General features: G+C 33.2%; 1 long non-coding RNA gene across 1 annotated transcript in view; it reads left to right on the forward strand.

The window, feature by feature from the left end:
• Positions 1–586: 586 nt before the first annotated feature.
• Positions 587–21,207, forward strand: part of LOC144295113 (uncharacterized) — a 49,112-nt gene continuing 28,491 nt past the window's right edge. The window contains exons 1-2 of the long non-coding RNA XR_013362532.1: positions 587–2,579; positions 8,727–8,823. This is a non-coding gene — a long non-coding RNA (uncharacterized LOC144295113). The remainder of the gene's footprint in view (positions 2,580–8,726; positions 8,824–21,207) is intronic.

The following is a 21,207-nucleotide window of genomic DNA, read 5'->3' on the forward strand; positions in this document are numbered from 1 at the left end:
ACATTTAAAGAGGAACAAACTTAACATCTTAAACTGGAAAATACAGTGATTGAAATGAAAAACTCAAGAGTTGGGTTTACTATTAAGATAGATAAAACAAAAGAGAGAATTAATGAACTAGAACATAGGTCAAAAGAAAATATCTTTAAAAAGACAGAAAAGAAATTAAAAAAAAGTATAAACTATAGATAAAAGACAAAGGCAATACAGGAAAATAACTATGATATATTTATTTGTCTTGCTTGAATGAAACAGAAACAGTAGTTGAAGAGGTAATGATGGATAATTTTTGAAAACTAATGACAGTAATTGAGAGGTTCAAGAGCAGAATGTACAGGAATAAAAATATAACTAAACTTGTGTTAGGTTGAAAAATGGCCCCACCAAAAATATTCATTTAATATTCAGAGAATCTGGGATCCCTGGGTGGCGCAGTGGTTTGGCATCTGCCTTTGGCCCAGGGCGCGATCCTGGAGACCCGGGATCGAATCCCACATCGGGCTCCCAGTGCATGGAGCCTGCTTCTCCCTCTGCCTATGCCTCTGCCTCTCTCTCTCTCTCTCTCTCTCTCTGTGACTATCATAAATAAATGAAAAAAAAAATGAGAAAAAAATATTCAGAGAATCTGTGAATATTACTTTATTTGAAAAAGGATCTTTAGAGATGTATTTGAGATAAAGATCTTGAGATGAGATAATCCTGGATTATCTGTATAGGCTATACATCCAATGAAGAATCTTCATAAGAGAAAAGCAGAAGGGAGATTTGAGACAAGCAAAAGAGAAGAAGGTGACATGAAGATAGAAGAGACTCAATTAAGCAAGTCCAAAGATGCTGAGGTACCAACTAAAAACAGAGAGTTAAGGAATGGAATCTCCTCCTAGAGCTCCTAGAGGGAGCATAGCCCTGTTGATACCTTGACTTTAGACTTCAGGTTTTCAGAACTGAATTTCTGAGAGAATAAATTTCTGTTTTTTATGCCACCAAAGTTTGTGGTAATTAATTACAGCAGTCACTGAAAACTAATATATACTTTTCCAAAGCTAAATGTAAAGAAAATAAGAAACATAATCTCCTAAAACCTGATTAAAAACTGACTTCTCAATAGTAATTGAAGACAGTGAGCTGACATATGTAACATTGAAAAAAAATACTGATTGCTTAGAAGTCTATAACCACATCCTCAAGAGTTGAAAAGAAAGAATGAAGATAAAATAAATGAGGCTGAAAAAATTTTTAATAAACAGGAATATATTCTAGGCTAAAATATAATAATTCTAGGTAAAAGATCCATGATTCAGGAAGGAATGAAGAATGATGAAGAATCCATTTAACCTAAATAACTAGACAAAATTATAATGTCTTACATTTTTAGAATTAAAATATATGGCAAAATAAGAGAAATTAAAAAGTGGGTAAATTTATTATGTGCTCTAAAGTCATTGAATTGATACATTTGACTGTCGACAAAACTCAAAAGAATGTCATTTCACTACAATCCAATTTAGCAAGAAGTCTATATTTCCTTCATGAATTTCAGCTTCAATTGATAATCAACCCAACCAAATGAGAACAAAAAGGAGATGTTATTATTAAGAACATTCGTATCTACAAAGATTCAACAGAAACTGATATAGTTAATATGAAACTATCAAAGCTTTCTTTTTGAGATTAAGAATAAATCAGGAATATCTGATTTCACCAATTCTTTTCAACATTTTACTAAAGATCCTAATTAGTAAGGGAAGAAGAAAATGGCACAGGAGTTGAAAAGCAAGAAGAAAAAAGAAACTGACAGCAATGGAATGACTGGTAATATAGAAAATCTAAACTAATCCAACAATAAATTATTTCAATTAATACCTTACTAATGTTGCTATATATAAAACTAATTGATACGAAACACTACTGCATCTTTAAATCCAAATAAGATATATCATACCATACCTGTTAAGATGGTTATTATCAAAAAACAAAAGAATAAACAGTTGGTGAGCATGTGCAGAACCTGGAACCCCTGGATCCTGTTGGTGGAAATGCAAACTGGTGCATCTACTATGAGAAACAACATGAGAGTTCCTAAAAAAAATTAAAAATATATTTCTACATAATTAAGTACTCCCACTCCTAGGTATATATCCAAAAGAATTGAAATCAGGATTTTATTTATTTATTTATTTATTTATTTATTTATTTATTTATTTTTATTTATGATTTTGTTTATTTATTCATGAGAGACACACAGAGAGAGAGAGAGAGAGAGAGAGAGGCAGAGACAGACAGAGGGAGAAGCAGGCTCCATGCAGGAAGCCTGACTTGGGACTCAATCCTAGGTTTCCATGATCAGGCTCTGGGCTGAAGGTGGCCCTAAACCACTGAGCCACCCAGGCTGCCCGAAATCAGGATTTTAAAGATATTTCTGCACTCCTGTGTTCTTTGCAGCATCATCCACAATGGCCAACATATGGAAACAATCCAAATGTCCATCAACAGATGAATGGATAAAGAAAATGTGATATATACATACAATGGAATTTTATTCAGCTTTTAAAATATAGTAAATCCTACCATTTGCCACAGTAAGTCATAAAAAGACAAATACTGTATAATTCCATTTATATGTGTATGGGTGTTTGGTTAAAAATGCATTTCTTTTTTTCAAAAACAAAGAAAATGACATGTAAAATATAATACAACAGTGTCAAAATATTAAGTACCATATTAGAATAGGGTTTTCTTGCAGTGGTCCAAAGTATCTCTGTTTATCTTCAGTGAGCCTGGAAAGTTGATCATGATCCTTAGCCAAGAAAAGAATGGTCTAGCTAGTAATTTATAATATGCAATGTTAATTTGAAACTCCTGTGAAGATACTTGTTTTAGCTTATCTACATTATTCAGGAACGTCTGGAACGATGCTTTTCAGTTGGCTTAACCAGCTAGACTGTTTATTTTTAGCGATGCAAGTAGCAGGGAATAAAAGATCCCTCCAGGAAGTTGTGCCTAAGCTCCCCTGGAATTAGGATGGCAAACATATAATGTAGTGGTTCAAATCTGAAGATGAAGTACATTCTGTTCTATTGAGAAAAGACCCAGGGGATTGTACCTGGAACTCTGGACTCCTCGTGATTACCAATACTAAACTTTCTTCTGCTATGTTGTATCCTTTGGTTTTACTAAAGTCTCATGTGAGTAAACTGTGCCTAGTTCCATGAGTCTTGTAATTATATTAAATTATTCTGTGTAATTTTTATACTTAGTTAATAAATACAAAAATGTATTTCAGACTTCTATAAAGATAATTATAAAATATGTTAGAGAAAAATAAAATGAAATAAACAGAGAAATAGTGTTTTCTTTGATGAAAAGTTTCAATCAAAGACTTACAAAGATGTTAATTCTCCTGTAAATGATCTATAGTTTTAATGCATCCCTATGAAAATCAAAATAGGAAATAATGGCCAAGATATTTTACGGGGACAGTAGATATAGATAATCTCCAAAGAAATATGAAACAACTTTCAGATGAACAATGGGTAACACAAAGATGTGATACCTAAAAGGAAGGAAATAAACAGTGTAGACCCTATGATTTACATAGCTGACTGCTCTACCCTGCAAAGCGGGTCCAAAGTGAGCATAACACTCGTATTTACTTGAAGAAAGGCAGGTTGGATTTCAAGCAGCCATGTAGTATATATTACCAATGAGGAGAGAAGTATACACACACACACACACACACACACACACAAAGTTTTTGTTTTGTGTTAAATCAGCAGAGGGTTTCTCTCAAGCATTTGCTTGGGAATGACTACACATGTATACAAGGAGAGTATAACAGGCTAGAAACAGAACCATTAAAAACAGTAGATCAGACAATTCTCTGAGCTCACACATGGCTAAGAATGACTGAAATACCCACCTTAGTGAAGACAATTTGTAATTTACAAAGTATCACACAGAATCCTAGAAGGCTTATTGTAGTATTGGAGCTAAATTAGCTCTAGACTAATAGCTGCTCTGGAACCACCTTAACAAATCTGAAAAGCAAATTTTGAAATAGTTAATTTCAGGTAACTTAACTCTATGCCTGAAAAACATTTAATACAATTAAAGTAATATAACAAAAGGCAAAGGGATGCCTGGGTGGCTCAGTGGTTGAGTGCCTGCCTTTGGCTCAGGTCATGATCTCGGGGTCCTGGGATTGAGTTCCGCAGTTCCTCTGCCTATGTCTCTGCCTCTCTATCTGTGTCTCTCATGAATAAATAAATAAAATCTCTAAAAAAAATTTTTAAAAAGCATAAAATGCAGAAACCAATGATGAAAAATTTACAGTTGTCATCCAAACAATTCTGAAGCATCCAAGGAAACACAAAAATATGACCCATAACCTGAAGACAAATCCATCAATAGAAACAGTTCTAGAAATTATAGATATCATAGAACTTGCTAAAAAACAAAGAAAAATATAATATCAAAGCAAAGAGGTGAAAAATAGAAACAGTTTAAGTACAAAGATGACACAAGATTTTTCAGAAACTACACAAGCAAAAGTTAAATGGAGTTAACAAAGAAAAAAATAGCATTATTAGCATTATTGCCTCATGAAAACATTACTTTTCAATATTCTTTTTTTTGCATTTTTAAGTTATTTCAATAGAAATATTTAGGAAAACTGTACTTAAATTCATATTAAGTTAACTTATCAAATATACTAAAGATCTCACACTCATGTTTGCATATTAAACAGAAACAAAAAGTAAGAGAGGACCAAGCTGCATATCACCCAGGGAGGTCATGGTGCAACTGAAAATTTCATCTTTAGACTACCTCAAGTTAATTGGGGTAAAGAATACAAAAGTTTGTGTTCTCCTGCATATTATCGTCATTGGATATTTACCCCCACAGATGTTTATCTCCTTTAGATGACATTGTGCATGAGTTCTCCACCACTTCCCCACACATACACACTTCTGTGGGCTGTAAAACATAAGTTGGTCTACAATTAAGATGTAGAAACTCTTGAGAAATCTGGTGACTTATAATTAGCTACTGTGTCAGACCTAGTCAATTATTAGACTATATTTGTGAATAGTCCTAATAGGTGATATTTTTAGGGGAAACTTAATATTTGCTACCTGATATCTAAAGCAAAAGTAATATATATGAAATTTTCTGCTGGTCTAATAAAAAAAGTTCAATCCCAAAGCACTCTTACTATGCTTTCCATTCCTTTAATCTCATCACTGCTGGGCAGGCCAAATGACTAGAATCAAAATTTAAATTCTGCTAATAATGATCATGGATCAGTCAACTCTTTATTTGGCTTTAAAAACTATGTCTACTTCCCTATTCTGGAACATATTAGCCCTTTAAAAATGTGAAAATAGCATCCTGACTCATTTGAGCAACAATAGCTCCAGATCTTGCAAGAGTCTGAGAGAAGCAAAATTCAATATTCAATTTTAAATGGAAGCAAAATAAACATGTTTTCAGACAGAAACAATCTGAGATCACTTATTGCCAGGAGGTCTGCTCTGTAACAAATGCTAGAAGAAGTTCTTCTGGTGGGAAGAGATAGAATCAGATGGAAAATTAGATCTACATAAAGGAATGAAGACAGAGAAGATACATGTGTGGGTAAATGTAAACATTAATTTTCATTTAAAAAAATAAATAAAAATTAAAAAAAAAAATAAAAAATTTTTCATTTAAAAATATGTCTTAAAGATAATTGGGAGAAGACCTTTAATTGCACATATTTAACGGTATTGATAAGTCTTTTCTTCCAAAATAAGTGTAAATAAGTATAAAATTGAATTATAAAGTGCTATCATTTCATAGCACTGAAACCCCAATCAAAAGCAACAACAAAATGAGAACAGTTTATTCTTTATTAAAAAAAAAGTGCTAGCATTTTGGGTAGTAACAGTGAATATATGTTTTATTCTTGCCTGGACCCACCACTGACTCTCAGTTTAGTTATAGTAACTTTATCAGAAAGGGAGGCTGGCTGTGAAAATTAGCTGCGTTGCTGGAGGAAGTGAGGGTGTTTAATTGAGCCTTGAACAAAAACTTGCATCTTTGCAAGAGAACCTTAAAGAGCCCAGTGGAAAGTAAAAACCAAAAAAGACTTGAGAACTTTTTGCAACTTTGAATTCATTTACCAACTCACACAGATATTAATCAGAAGAGGATGGAAGCTACCTGGGCTTATAGTGTTTTATTTATTGTAACCTCTTCGTAAATCATTGGCTGACAAATATGCTAGTTAGTTAGACACTAAAGAAACCCTAGAAAGCTAAGACAAAATATAAAAATAAGAATTTTAAAAAAGGTATACACATATATACATCAGTGGCCACATACCATGGGAAAGACAGATAAGTTTAAGTGGAAACAAGTTACAAAAACACAAACAAAACTTCAGAACAATAAAACAAAATTCAGAGTCACTATATTATAGAATTGCACTTTTTGACCAAAATTGATAAGACATGCATATAAACAGGAAAATTGGACATAATTTAGGAAATATAATCAATAGAAACTAGATGGGACCAGATATTAGATTGCATAGAAAAAGACTTTACAGCACTTGTTGTAAATAACGAATAACATATCATTATAGAGAAATAAACATGACAGATGAAACCAAATGAAAATGCCAGAGTTGAAAAGTACAAGGACTAAATGGAAAAAAAAAGAAGACAATCACCAGGCAGATATGACAGCAAATTTAAGATGACATAAGAGAATGAATAAACTCAAAGATGAATCAGTAGATATTATCAAATATGAAACAATGAACAATAAAAAGTACTGAATAGATTCTCAGTGATCATACTAAGCATATCAAAAAGAGAGGAGATAAAAGGACAGAAAAATATTTCAAGAAATAATGACTGATAACTACCTACATTTCATACAGACACAATCTAGTGATCCACAAGGCTCAACAATTCCAAGAATGCTACTCATAGCCGTAACCATACCTAGACACATCATAAGCAATCTGATGGAAGCTTAGCCCTAAAATAGAATCTTGAAAGTACTGAAACTAAGAGGAAATGACACCAAACAGTAACTTAAACCCATGGGTAGTAATCAAGACCACTAGGAATGAATATAAAAATATATAGAATATTTCTTATTATTTAAAATCATGCATTTAAGCAATAATTCTTTTTTTTTAAAGATTTTATTTATTTATGATAGACAGAGAGAGAGAGAGAGAGAGAGAGGCAGAGACACAGGCAGAGGGAGAAGCAGGCTCCATGCTGGGAGCCTGAGATGGGACTCGATCCTGGAACTCCTGGATCATGCCCGGGACAAAGGGGGATGGGGCAAAGGCAGGTGCTGAACCGCTGAGCCACCCAGGGATCCCCCAATAATTCTAATATTGTATTTGTGTGTGTGTGTGTGTGTGTGTGTGTACAGGTGCATGAGGTGTATGAATTGGTATGTCACTTAAGACTACTTTACACTTTAGATGAGTATTTTTCACAAGGATTAGTAAGAAGAGATGCAATTTTTTTAAAATTAAGAAATGCATGCAATTAAAAAGACGTAACTGTTTTAGGCTATTTTGAGATTCTTTGCAATTCTGAAAAACATATAGTATTTTTTCTGTGTATTATTATTTAAATTAGAAAATAAATCAGTTTCAATGTTAACCTACTACATTTAAATTTTTTACTTCAAAATTCATTCTGAAGTTAAAATGTTGGATATTATGAACTATTATGAAAAATGCCTTTTTTTTTCTTCAGCATAGATGTAAAGGGCTATGAAAACATCTGACTTACAAATGTATTTTGCTAACCTCAACCTTTTTAGTATCCCTTTGAAGACTAAATAGAAAAAAACAGGCCATAATAAGAATAGTAATGAAAAATAACAAAGTGAAAAATCTTTTAAATATTAGTTAATATCATTCAAAATTCATATATAGGACAGAAGTAAGATTATGAGCTCTTTCCTATATAAATGTACTTTGTAGATGTGGTAGTATAACATTTTTATGGAAGATCAGCATGCAATCTGATTTTAAATGTCTTTTCCCTAAAATAAATGAGGACACGTGCTCTGAACATGCAATTTTATTGATCAAAATGCATTTAATGTGCTTAAAAAGTAACAGTAGCATGAGATATATGTCATGCTTTTGGCAAGTGACTAAATAATTCCTGACACTAAATGTTAAACTTCTCAATTAAATATACACTAGTCTTACAATAGTAGAGATTTTCATAACTCTCATCCAATGTTTAGTAAGTTTATGCTTTATGACACATCTTATCATGCCTGAATACAATGGCTATCTCTTGAGAAAAGAAATCCAAATCAATGAGGGTTATCAAGTGTTGCTAATATTGACATTGGGGCCTCCTGTACTTCTGAATGTGTGTGTACATGGAATATACCAATGTTTTTAAAGTCCAGCAAGTGGAATATGCCTTAATGAGTGCTTGGAAACTTAGAGTAAGTAGAACCATAAAATCTGTGTTTAGATCAAGCCTGTATTCATAGTTCAGTTAAAAGCAATAATAATAATTCTAATTGTTTAATATACACTGTGTAGATGCAAAACAGACCACTTAGAATGTGAACACTGATGTCATGGAGTTTTGTCTTTGAACTTTCATTTCCTGAGATAACCTTTATTTTTAAAATAGTGACTCTCTCTCTCCTTCTTTTTCTTTGTTTCTTCCTTCACTTTTCAACAGTTATGATTTGTTAAGTGTCAGGAACTCTCTCAGTTCTGAGCATATAAAAGTGAAAAATATGTATATCCTGCATTAAGGGCCTACGGAATGTAAACAGGTAAATCTAATAATATGTAACAAGTGTTATTATACATAAATGTATCAAGCTCATTAGCAATGTAAAAGGCAGTAATAAACTACCAGTGCATGGGAACAGGGGGAAACACCAGTATTGCTGAGGTAACATAAAAGAGAAGAGTCTGGAGAATTTACAGATTTTCCTTTGTTAAGATTTTTATTGTTTCCTATGGTGTATTTGATATACGATAAACTAAGAAAACAGAGCTCCTACCATGGCATCCCTTTCCATCTATGTAAAATGAACACTTGTGAAAATTAAGTGTTAGAAAATACAGTCCCAAATTAAGTGCAAAATAAGTTGGGAGCAGAGACATCACACAGAAAGTAAAACTAGAGAGGATGCTTAAATAACTGGTTAAACTTGAATAAGGAAAAAGAAAAAAAAACCTTTCTTATAACAGAAAATAACAAATGATTATTTTATATTACTCATTTTTTTATGGTTAAAGCACCTATCATAAGAGGGATAACTGAATTATGGAATAAGATTGAGTGCATACATAAGCTTCTATAGACTTTCTTTGAAAATACAGGTATTCTACTTCGGGATGACAAATTAAGTACCTAAATATATTATTAGGGTCGCATCAATTAGCTTCTCTGCAGCTGAGTTGAGAAGAATGACAAAGAGGGCTTTAGCAACATGAGATAATTTGATGCCTAGATAGCAAAGTGGGTGAAGCATACAAAAGCAGCTAAACACCATTTTCTGAAAATTCCCTGATAACAGCCTCTGTGGCACCCTTACCCACTGATACTTCTTGTACCAATTATCATCTTGAGCTAAAGTATTGACAGACTTGCATACCCTTACATTAGCTCTATTGTGCAGCATGAAAAAAAAAATTCCTTCAGGCTTCTTCAATTAAATTTAGTCTCAGATATAAGTATTTATTGTTTTCACGGTTGAGAAACTTTTCATATTATAAAACCTTACTTTCAAAAAATGTCTTATAGAGCACTTCAGAATTTGAGTCATTTGTATGTGTACTCTTATTTGAAATTTATACAAAAATATGTGAATTAGTTAGGTTATACTCTACAAACTCCATTTCTTTCATTTAGAAGCCTATTATTGTATATTGAATATAATATATTGCATGAATTTAAGACCTGAGATCTGGTGCTCACTTTGGCAGCACTAAAACCTAAAATCTGATAAGTTTTGTTTTATTTATATGTGTAGGAAACTGTCACCACAATCCCAATAATAAATGGATCTCTAAATCCCAAAAGTTTCCCTGTGCTCTTTCTAATCCCTCCTTCCTCCTCTCATCTCTAGGCAACTGCTTTTCTTCTTTCCAGCATTTACAGTTCAGTTCAAACTTCTCTTTAAAGCAGTTAAGGAACTTGCCAAAGACCAACATAGCCTATGTACAGTGGAGTAAAATCTTGAATGATATTCTGATTTTTAAATTGGTGCTATTTTCATGATTTCATTACTTATTTTCATTACTCACAATTGAATAACAAAACTCTCTTGAGAATTGCTTCATAAGAACAAAGGGAATCTTCTTGATTTGGAAAGTTTCTTCTTCTAAGGAACACAGGTCTGTGAGCAATGATGACCCAGTGAAGTGAATTTAAGAAAGTTGAAACTGTAGCACTCAATGAGATTGCTTATGTCCCTTTATTTGAACTTATTCTCAACCTTTTTTTCCCCTCAAATCTCCTCTGATGCTCTTCTTGACTGACTCACAGATGATGATCTTGCTTAAAAATTAAAATGGAAAATAAAGGTAGGCAGATTTCTATACTCCATATCTACTTGATGAAACTGCAACCGTACTTTTGCCTTTTTCTCCTCTAATAATGGATGAGATGGCCCTACTTCAATCAAAGGCCAAACCTTCCTTTCTTACTTTGGATCTTTATTTAGTCACATACTCAAGGATGTCATCCCTAAAATTAATCCGTCCTTTTCTTTTCATATAGTAATATCCATTCCCCTCTCATCAATTTCTCTCTCTTTCCTGAGTAACTTCCCTTGTATCACATTAGTATTCTCTTGCTCTAGTGTTTTTATCATTCTAAAAACCCCTTCCTTAACTGCCTTTCAGATACCACTGAAAATATTTTGCATTTTGAAATAGAGACCCATGCTTTTATGTACATTTAAAGAACCAATATATAAATAAACTTTTTTTCAGCTCAATGTCACCATAATGTTATTTTATTTCATTTTTAAATATAGTTTGAGAAAGTGGAATAAAAACATTTTCTTGGGATGCCTGGGTGGCTCAGCAGTTGAGCATCTGCCTTTGGCTCAGGGTGTGATTCTGGGGTCCTGGGATCGAGTCCCGCATTGGGCTGCCTGCATGGAGCCTGCTTCTCCCTCTGCCTGTGTCTCTGCCTCTCTCTCTCTGTGACTCTCATGAATAAATAAATAAAATATTTAAACAAACAAACAAATACATTCTTTATTCAGGAAGGAAAAGACAACTCTACACTCTGTGAAACAAAACAGAAATTAGTGTTTTGGTTTTTCACATCTAGACATCTTGAAAACCTTATCTGTATAAGACCTACAGGTTGCTGTGTGTCAGGGTAGATCTGTAATGCTTGTCTTCTTCAATACCTGCAGAATGACTGTGAACTGGACACTCTTAAGAGTCATGTCTTACTCCTAAAGTACTTTAAGCAGAAAAATAGCAATATAACAGTGAAGTGATTACATGCCTTTATGGTTTATTCAGGAAACTTAATTGATAGCAAAGGGTCACAGATGAATATGTGTCTCTATTGCTATTCATCTTCATCCTGAGTAGAATGGCCACAGGGAACTGATTAGTGTCAAAGCAATCCCCAGTGACTTACTGCTCTGTTATCTCTCTCCTTCTGGGAAGTTAATATACCAATCAACCCTTGCTCACAAACTGATCTTTAAGAGAGTTGGCAGTTGGATTGTGTGGTGTCAGTAACAGAAATAACAAGATTCCTTTTATGTCTTACCTTCTCAGGGCAAGCACAGACATTATACAACTTCCCTTCACAAGACACCTGTGATACAAATCCAGGACAAATGCTGTTATCTTTGATAATTTGATAAAAACTGAGGCACTGGGATAGCAAGTAACATCCCCAGGGTCAACCTAATGATGAACATATGGAGTGCTCTTTAATTCTAATACTTTGCTTTGTGCACTCTCCATATAGCAGCTTATCAAAATATAAATGAAATCATGTCACTCCTTGTAAATGCCTTCCCACCTAAATTCTAAATTTTTCTCCATGAACTATGAGGCTTTGCATGAAAGGGCCTCCACCTGCTCTCCTACTTTTCTTGTAGCTCACATTCATTGCAGTCTGGGCTCCATGATTTTCAAATTTCCTTTAATTTTAATACACACAGAAAAAGATATTTTTTTCATGACACACTGAGGTAAATTAACGAAACTACTCATGACCAGTGGGTTTGGGCCCCACTGCCTTCAGGACTGGGAATACTATATTTCTGCATAGTTGTAAGTCATTGTGCTAAATACTATTGTGATATGGTCCAATTTTGAAGTTCTGGTGTAGTCTTGCTGTCCTTCCTAGTCCCCAAATGTGCTGAGCTGCTTCTCCTGGTGAATGAATTTGTTTAATACACTGCATAAACTCTAATCTTTCAAAAATTCCTACTTTGGAATGATATTTATAATTTTTACAACAAAGAATGCCAGAGAAATGGTACACATACCCATAGGTCCTCCACTGAGTTATATAATAAGAATGGAATTATATCTCTGCATCGAGATGGATTATTTACTGTGCCATAGTATCATAAATCATAAAGATTTCACTGAGAATATATGGATAAACCCATTTTTTTTTTTTTGAGAAAAATGAATATCTCAACTCTCCAGGAAAAATTCACATTTCCTTTCTGAGGACTTAAACACTTCCAAAAAGGCAGAATCTTCAGAAACTTCCTTGTCAGATTACCTGACTACAATAAGGGGTTCCACCTTTTTTCAGCATCTCTTATGCATTTTCATCTTTAAGCACATACTAAGAATTTATATTGGGGGTGCCTGGCTGGCTCAGTCAGTGGAGTGTGCAACTCTTGATCTCTTGGTTGTGAGTTTGAGCCCCATGTTGGGTGTAGAGATTACTTAAAAAAAAAAAAAAGTCTCTAAAAAAATCCAAAAAATGTTTATATCAGCACTGTAGCCTTTAAGAAGAAGAGCACTACGGAGTGTGGATTCTTATGTGCTAATCTTGACTTTGTTCTGTCATGTTGGGAAACAATTGAAGAACATTCCTTCCCATAATCCTTCAGGTTACTCAGCTTTAAATGTAGTGATTAATGCAGGCAGGAAAGTTGTGACAAAAATTGAGAGAGTATACAGAAACTAATGTTTTGTTGATATAAACAAATGCAGTGCTATTCAAGTGCAAGTAATGCCTTTCTTAAATAAACCAACCAAATGTTTCTCCTACTGCTGACTGCGATTCTAGTTAAATTTGTGGATAGTTTAATTTTTTTTTAATTTTATTTTGTTCATCAGCATCATGTGTTGAGATGAAGTTTGTTTTCCAAAATGTTGAGATAGGTAAGGATCTCACAAAATCCAAACTTTCACGTAAATAAATAAGAGAGTCAAATAATGTTAACAAAAAAGGTTTCTAACACAAAACAGCTCCTTATCTATAACCTTTCCATTGATTTTATTCTTCTATGACATTTCTAATAGGCAAACACTGTCAGGTCTTTTGTTCTTAAGTCCATATTCCTAATTAATATTAGTATATGGCTATGTTTTGAATAATTAGTTGAGAAAAGTAGATACATCTTATTCCGCTCAGGCATTTAGAGTGATAAAAGGCTGCACTTTAACTTATTCTGCATCAGCTTCCTTATCTTTAATGGGGATAGAATTTTAATCATGTATTAGTGACAAAATATTTTCAGAGATTTATATGCCTATATAAGTAATAAAGGAAAATACACAACTATCCTTGTCTGCTAATAGCTTTTTTTTTTTTAAGATTTTACTTATTTACTCATGAGAGAGAGGCAGAGACTTAGGCAGAGGGAGAAGCTCCCCACAGGGAGCCTGATGCAGAACTCCATCCTGGGATCCCAGGACCATGACCTGAGCCAAAGGCAGATGCTCAACCACTGAGCCACCCAGGTGCCCATTAACAGCTTTCTTTGATTGCATTATAAATTTACTATTTCTCAAATTCAAATTAAATGCATAGTTTCTCTATGTTGTCTGTTCAGCTATCACTCTATGCACAATAACAGTGAAACTTACATTTATGGTTTATTCTATTTAAATGGAGCTTGGCACATGCAAGAATAGTGGGTGATATCTGAATCACTTTGCTGACTTTTAAAATATAAACGTACATGATCAACCCACAGAGATTTATTTTTAAGATTATTTATTTATTTATTCATGAGAGACAGAAGGAGAGAGAGAGGCAGAGACCCAGGCAAAGGGAGAAGCAGGCTCCATGCAGGGAGCCTGAAGTGGGACTTGATCCCATGTCTCCAGGATCAGGCTCTGTGCTAAAGGCGGCACTAAACCACTGAGACACCCAGGCTGCCCAACCCACAGAGATTTTGAATTAATTATTCCTTGGCAAGCATAAGGCATCTCTACTTAAGAAAAAAATTCCTAAAATTATGCTGATCAGTTTTTTTACTGGGGTATAATAGATAGCTGTTATTTTTGCTTTCATGTGGTTTCTTAACTGTATATTATTCTAAATTCATAAACTATTCTAAAGGGTCACAAATATTTCTACCAAGCTTTCATATTATATTACCTTAAAATATGTTTTGTTTTTTAAATTAAATAACCAAAATAAATATTATTTTTGAGAAGAAATATGAGTCACATTCACATATCATTTACATTTTTTAAATGCATGACCAGTAGGTTAAATTTCCTAATTTTCTACTGCTAGAGACTTGTTTTGAAATACATTTGATTGTGCTATCCATAAAGCAAAAGGGAAGAGGTTGTTTTAATGTGTCTAGTGTTTATGCAATTACTTTTAGTTCCTATTACTTTTAATTTTGCTAATTGAAGGTCCTAAGGACAGATACATTCAACTGGCCATGGGTCACTTCTGCATATTCCTCTTCACAAACTTCTAGGTTTCGTCACTATTTAACATCAACTAATAATAGAAAATAAAAGACATCTTTTTAGTAAGCAAGATATTAACCTCATTAAGAGTTAAAAAAATTAGTGTGATTGGATTTCTCTTTAAATTACAAGCTATTTCAGAACTGATCATGTATCTTTTATAGTTATTTTTATCTTTCTTTCATCAGTGTCCAATGCTGTATAATGAAAGAGTACGTAGGATCTTATTCTGCACTTAGACATCACTGTCTCATTCAGCTCTCCATATCCTTGCTGGCAATCAGAAAAATGAAACAGCAGGCAGTCTATGAAAATCCAGTTCAGATTCAAAGGTTGATTCATGACTCAAGTAAAAATAGACATGTTTAAAGAAGAGAGGTAGCATGGCCTTAGAGGATAACAAAATTGTGTTTTGGAAACTAAGTGAAGCAATAGTGGAGGCAAGTGATATTTTGAGAAACAGGGACTAAAGGAGGAAAGAAGCTTAATTTAATTTTTATGGTTGTTTTTGCTGAAGCAAAAGTGACTCTATCTTGGATATAGAAGTACCTTTCTAGGTATACTGTGTCTAACAGTGACTTAGAGTACTTAAATATTTTAGAATAAATAAATGAATAAATGATTCAAAATATGTATCGATTAACCCTTCTGTAGGCGAGTTGCAAAATTTTTGCCTCTTGTCATGTAATTACTTGATGGGGAAACTGAAACATCCATACGCTTCCCAATCAACATTTTTCTCAATCTCATTGTGAGATATACATTTCCCCTGCCAGTGAGTAAAATATTTGCCAATTTTAGAAATTATACACCAGCTATTCAGGGGATTTTTTTTTTCATAAAAATCAGTGTTTTGATCAATGAAAATCAAATTTTTAAAAATTTAATAAGTTAGAAGTACACAGACCATATATATTAAGATTTGCTTGTTTGCCCTTTTTGAGCTGTTTAGCATTATATTTATGCTCTCTGGCTATTAAAATATAATTTAGTTGATAGTATTCAATATTGTACTGGGATTTGCCAAAAAAAATAACTTTTCCTGATTTGGCTTTATTTCATATCATGTCATTAAGTTAAAAATACTTTTACCTTCTTCATGGAGGGGGTCTGTGTGTGTGTGTTTAATCCATTTCCCAAGTAAAGGACATATAATTAAGATTCTTAGTTATTGTCATGGTACCAGCCAGACACCAGATATCAAAGCCAGATATTAAATGAATGTGACACTTTCATGGGAGATATAATTTAGATTCAAGTCTAATACTTGAAATTGTGGCAATGAACCAGATTTTGTAGACAAAGCTCTTTTTCCCTATTCTTAGTTATTTGAGATCAGTACCATTTTACTTGATTTCTAGATTACAATAAAAATGGCTGCTGCTGTCAGTTCTTCAGCATTACAAACAGAAGACTGTCAGTACCAATGAAGATACCATACAACTTGGAAAAGAAGCCCTTCAAGGCAAATTTTCTCTGTAGGAAGAAGGGGTTATCAGGCCTCTACACCAGTGCTTTGTCAGGACAATTTCTCAGAACAGCATTAAATGGAATCCATCCCCCAAACAAAGCTCTGTTTAAGAAGTATTTGAAGTAACGTTAGTAAAATTCTAAGCATACTGTGTTGACAATTTTTTAAAAATCTATTTGTTTACACTAGAGAATACTTACTAATGAAGAAAATTCCAACAAGTTTATTATGAAATTATAGGAAATAAGGGCAGTAAACATCCATGAGTTCACATAAAATAAAAAAAAACAAAAAAACTCTCCTGCATGGTTATGTTGCCCTCATTTCCCTAATGTGTCCACTGACAGAATTTCTGATATTGGGTTTAACATTTGTTTATGTTCTTATATCATCCCATTACCATTTTTTTATTATAAAACCTTAAAAGTATATTCTATATGGTCAGAATTTATGTGTTTCAATTATCAGCAGACAAAATTGGCCACTTTTTCTAGCTATAGCTTAGCTAAAATATGTAACTGCTGCTGTAAAACTGGACTCATAAATAGATTTTGATGTTTTCAAATTCAGTGTTGTTATTCACTGAGTGGAAATAGCACTGTACTGGTAATCAAAATCCACAAATTATGATCCTAAATATCTTGTGAGTTATTATGACTTTGAGCGAGTAATTTATTTCAACTTGCTGGGATCTGATTTATTAATGTATTGAGCCAGAGAGAGACAAAGACAGAAAGCAAGAGAAGATGATATATGAAAGAAATAATTTCTTTTCAATATTTCTTTTCAATATTTTAATTCAATTTTTTAGAAGAAGGTTTCGTATTACATACACATCTCATTTCAGATAAGAATAGGGTATCCATATGACACAATAATCCATTTTGCCCAATGTATGCCCTTGTTCTTACAAAATTATTCATAGTATCTACTTTTACTCTTAAAAATGTTACAGCTTGGATGGCAAATTATATGCTAATCTTAGGTTTGTACACTTATATTAACTAGTTCTTTCAACATGCAATTCAGGCCAAATAGCAAATAAACAAAAATAATATAAGCTGTTTCAACTTAACTCTAGAATCTAGTGTTTGAAAATTTGTGGATTTTATAAAATGAAGAGACTTTACATTCATATGCAATTTACATTCATATACTAATGACTAAGGCTTATACTTTAATAACAAAGAAAAATGGAACCAGGTAAGCAACCAACATGAAACTTCCCACTGTTTTTTTTTTTTTTTTTTAAAGCTCAGTAATTGGGAGAAGGGGTCTGCTATTAGTTTGTTATGGCCAGTGGATTTAAAATATCTAGCTTGAAAAAAAAGATAAAAGAAATGAAAGAAAGAAAGAAGCAAAAAAATCTAGCTTGTGTTCCCCAACTTCCAGGCATCATCATCATCATCATTATTATTATTATTTATTCTATATGTTCTTTCTACTTTTAATTCTTGACTCAAACATTCAAATTATGAAGAAAATATTAATATTTGTCTTATAAATGTTGTCCAGATGTCCTTTCACCATATTAACACATATGCTTTGTTGTTTACAAAATCCTTCATATATATTGTCATATTTAAACACAAATCTGTAAGGTAGATATTATTTCTTTCATAAATGGTGAAAACTAAATCTAAGTGTTCCACTTCTATATGTCAGCAAAGGGGTTCCAAAGACCCACTACCCAGCAAAACAAGCAAAACTAGTATAATCTATTAACAAAAACAACCACTTATATCTTCTAAAAACTGTCCTTAGGCCATGTAGCAAATGAAGAAACTTTTATTCAAGAAAATCTTTTAAAGTTCAGTCAAGAGAGCAAGATTCTTTGGATTTAAATCATGACCCCCCTCTCCATGCCATATGCAACTCAGCTTGGCAAGGCTGCACTTTGGCTCTGAATGGGTGTGGCCAAGGGACTTGCCTTCTCCCCTCAGCTCTCAGTTAATTAAGTCTTAACATATGTCACCAAGAGGGAAAGAATGCTAGAGTTCTCATCTCCTTCAATTCCATGTTGAAGAGTTTCAGTTCCTGGTGAAAGAGTTTTCATCTATCACCTAGACCCTACATTTAGAATGTAGGCTTTACCCCAGGTGAGACAAGCTGAGGATAATGAGGCCTTGATAACTTTCATCTCAGCTTGTTCCCAGAGTGGAAGTTCCACCAAGGATGAGAAGACCAGAGACAATTGCCCTGCTCAGTACTCAAAGTATCAGCAAGGAATGACTCAGAAAATTATTCAAGATGAGAAATATTCTGTAAGAAAAAGAGCTCTAAAACTCCCTCCAAAGGACCTGACTTTATTAGAAACAATGTGAAAAGCTGAAGACTAATAGCACTTTCAAAACCAATAGCTCCTCTTAAGAACAACAAACTAAACCATATAGTCTAGCTAGTTCACCAGAGAGAACTAGAGAGACAGCTATGAAGAAACATTATGGGGCTCAAAATAAAACAAAACAGAAAAACAAAAAACCCTCAAAGACTGGCCTTAAAAACTGCTTTTGCCCAAATTTGGATGGATAAAACTGCTGAGAAATTTTGTTTTAGGATATTGTCAAAAAGAAGAGAGCATTAGTCTGATAATTAGTGGACCCTCACTCATGGGCTGCAATACCAGATGAAGCAGATAACAGAGATATCAAGGAGAAATAATCAAAGAGACTCTAGTAAAATCACTGTAATCACAGGGCAACTGTACATATACCCAAACCAGTGCTCTTTGAAGAGCAAGAACAAAGGCTTCACAATGTGGGGAAGATACACCACACTAAAATAGTCTAGCCAAGTAACTAAACAAGTAAGCAATCAAACAACAATAAAAAGAACCCCTGCAGAGGTGGGGGAGGGAGTTAGTATCCAGAAACTTCACTTTAGTCCTCAATTTTCAATTAAATAAGGACACATGCAAAGAAACAGGAATGTGTGACCTATACATGGGATAAATATAAAGACAGCACAAAGAGACTGTGACATGAGCCAGATTTAACAGAGTTCAAAGTAGCCATTACAAGTGTGGTAAAATATGGCTAAAGAAGTAAAAACAAATGAACAAACAAACAAACAAAAACAAAAAAACATGAAGAAAGCATATAATCAAATAGAGAATATTAATGAAAATACAAAAGTTATGAAAAAGAACCAAATGGAATTCTATAGTTGACAGGTAAGATAACTGAAAGGAAAAATCCTTTAGAGGGACTCAAGAATATATTTAACTGGCAGAAGAAAGAATCCGTGAACTTTAAGATAGATCCATAGTGAATATAATTTGCAAAACAGAGAGAAAATTGAATGCAAAAAAAAAAAAAAAATGAACAGAACCTCAGAGGAATGTGGGACATCAAGATATACATAACAAGAAAGAAAGAAAAGAGAGGGAAACAAACCATAAAAGACTTCATGATAAAGAACAAACTGAGGGTTGTTGGAGGAATGTGGATGGGGGATCAGCTAGATGGGTGATGGGCATTAAGGAGGGCACTTGTCATGTTGAGCACTGGTGTGATATGTAAGTGATGAATCAATAAATTCAACTCCTGGAAACAATATTGCACTATTTGTTAACTAACTAGAGTTTAAATAAAAATGTGAAAAGTAAAAAAGGTATACATAATGGTCATACCAGGAGATGTGAAAGAGAAAGAAGAAGAAAAGAATCTGTAAGAAAATAATGTCCCCAAACTCTAGAAGTTACCCGGAAAATATTCATTGGCACATATGGAAGTTTAATGACTTCCAAGTACAATAGATGGGAAGTGACCCACCCCTATGCAAATCATTTTTAAAATGTTGAAAGCCATATACAGGAAATTTTGAAAGAGGCAAGAGAAAAACAACTTATCCTGTACAAGAGAAGCAGAAGATTCACTGCTGATTTCACTTCAGTAACAATGTGGGCTAGAAGGCAGTGTGAGGCATATTAAATTAATAAATACTAAATTATATTAATTAAATATTAAACAATATATAATATATAACGTACGTAACATATATATCAAAATATAATATTGAAATTAATTATATTTATTAAATTAATAAATATTATACAATATTAAAAGTATTGAAAACTAAGGTTAAGGGGATTTGTGACTTTTCTAGCTCACAATGAAACTATGAATGTTTAGAAACGGGAATTGAGCCTACATTTACTTGATCTAAATCAATAGGTGTAGTATCGAGCAATGTGTCCCTGATCTCAATAGGCATAAAATTTACTTGAGGTGCTTATTTAAAATGCAGATTTCTAGACTACCATCTTACAGATTCTCATCTTAAAGATTTGGAGCAGGTAGCAGGAATTTGCATTTTAACTATTCCAGAAGTAATTTTGATGTGAGTGGTCTCAGAATCACAGTACAAAATATAATGGAATAAATGAAAGAGTGAGCAATGAGCTTCACACATAAGCATGTAAATCCTCAGTCATCATTACCTACCTGCTTAATAGGGCAGGATGTGTAGAGTCTCAGAGTTTTAAGTGTATTTTAGTGAAAATGGAAAATATACTAACTTATAAGGTTATTGTGAGAATTAAGTTACTGTACATGAAGTTGAACCCCAAATCTACTGAGCCTTTTCTATTGTATTCTCTGCTTCATTGCTCATTACACTCTATTGTCATTCCCCTTTTCTGATGTTACCTTCTAAAACCATAATTATTTCCAACTCAAAATGATAACTTGTCCTTCTGGTATTATATCTATGCTTGAGAAATATTTTTGAATTAAGACTGTCTGCTTAGATTATTGACATAAGGAAATCAGATATCAAACCTGGCTACAAAATACATTTT

This window comes from Canis aureus, chromosome 23, assembly GCF_053574225.1.
Source record: "Canis aureus isolate CA01 chromosome 23, VMU_Caureus_v.1.0, whole genome shotgun sequence".
Taxonomy (NCBI): Eukaryota; Metazoa; Chordata; class Mammalia; order Carnivora; family Canidae; genus Canis; species Canis aureus.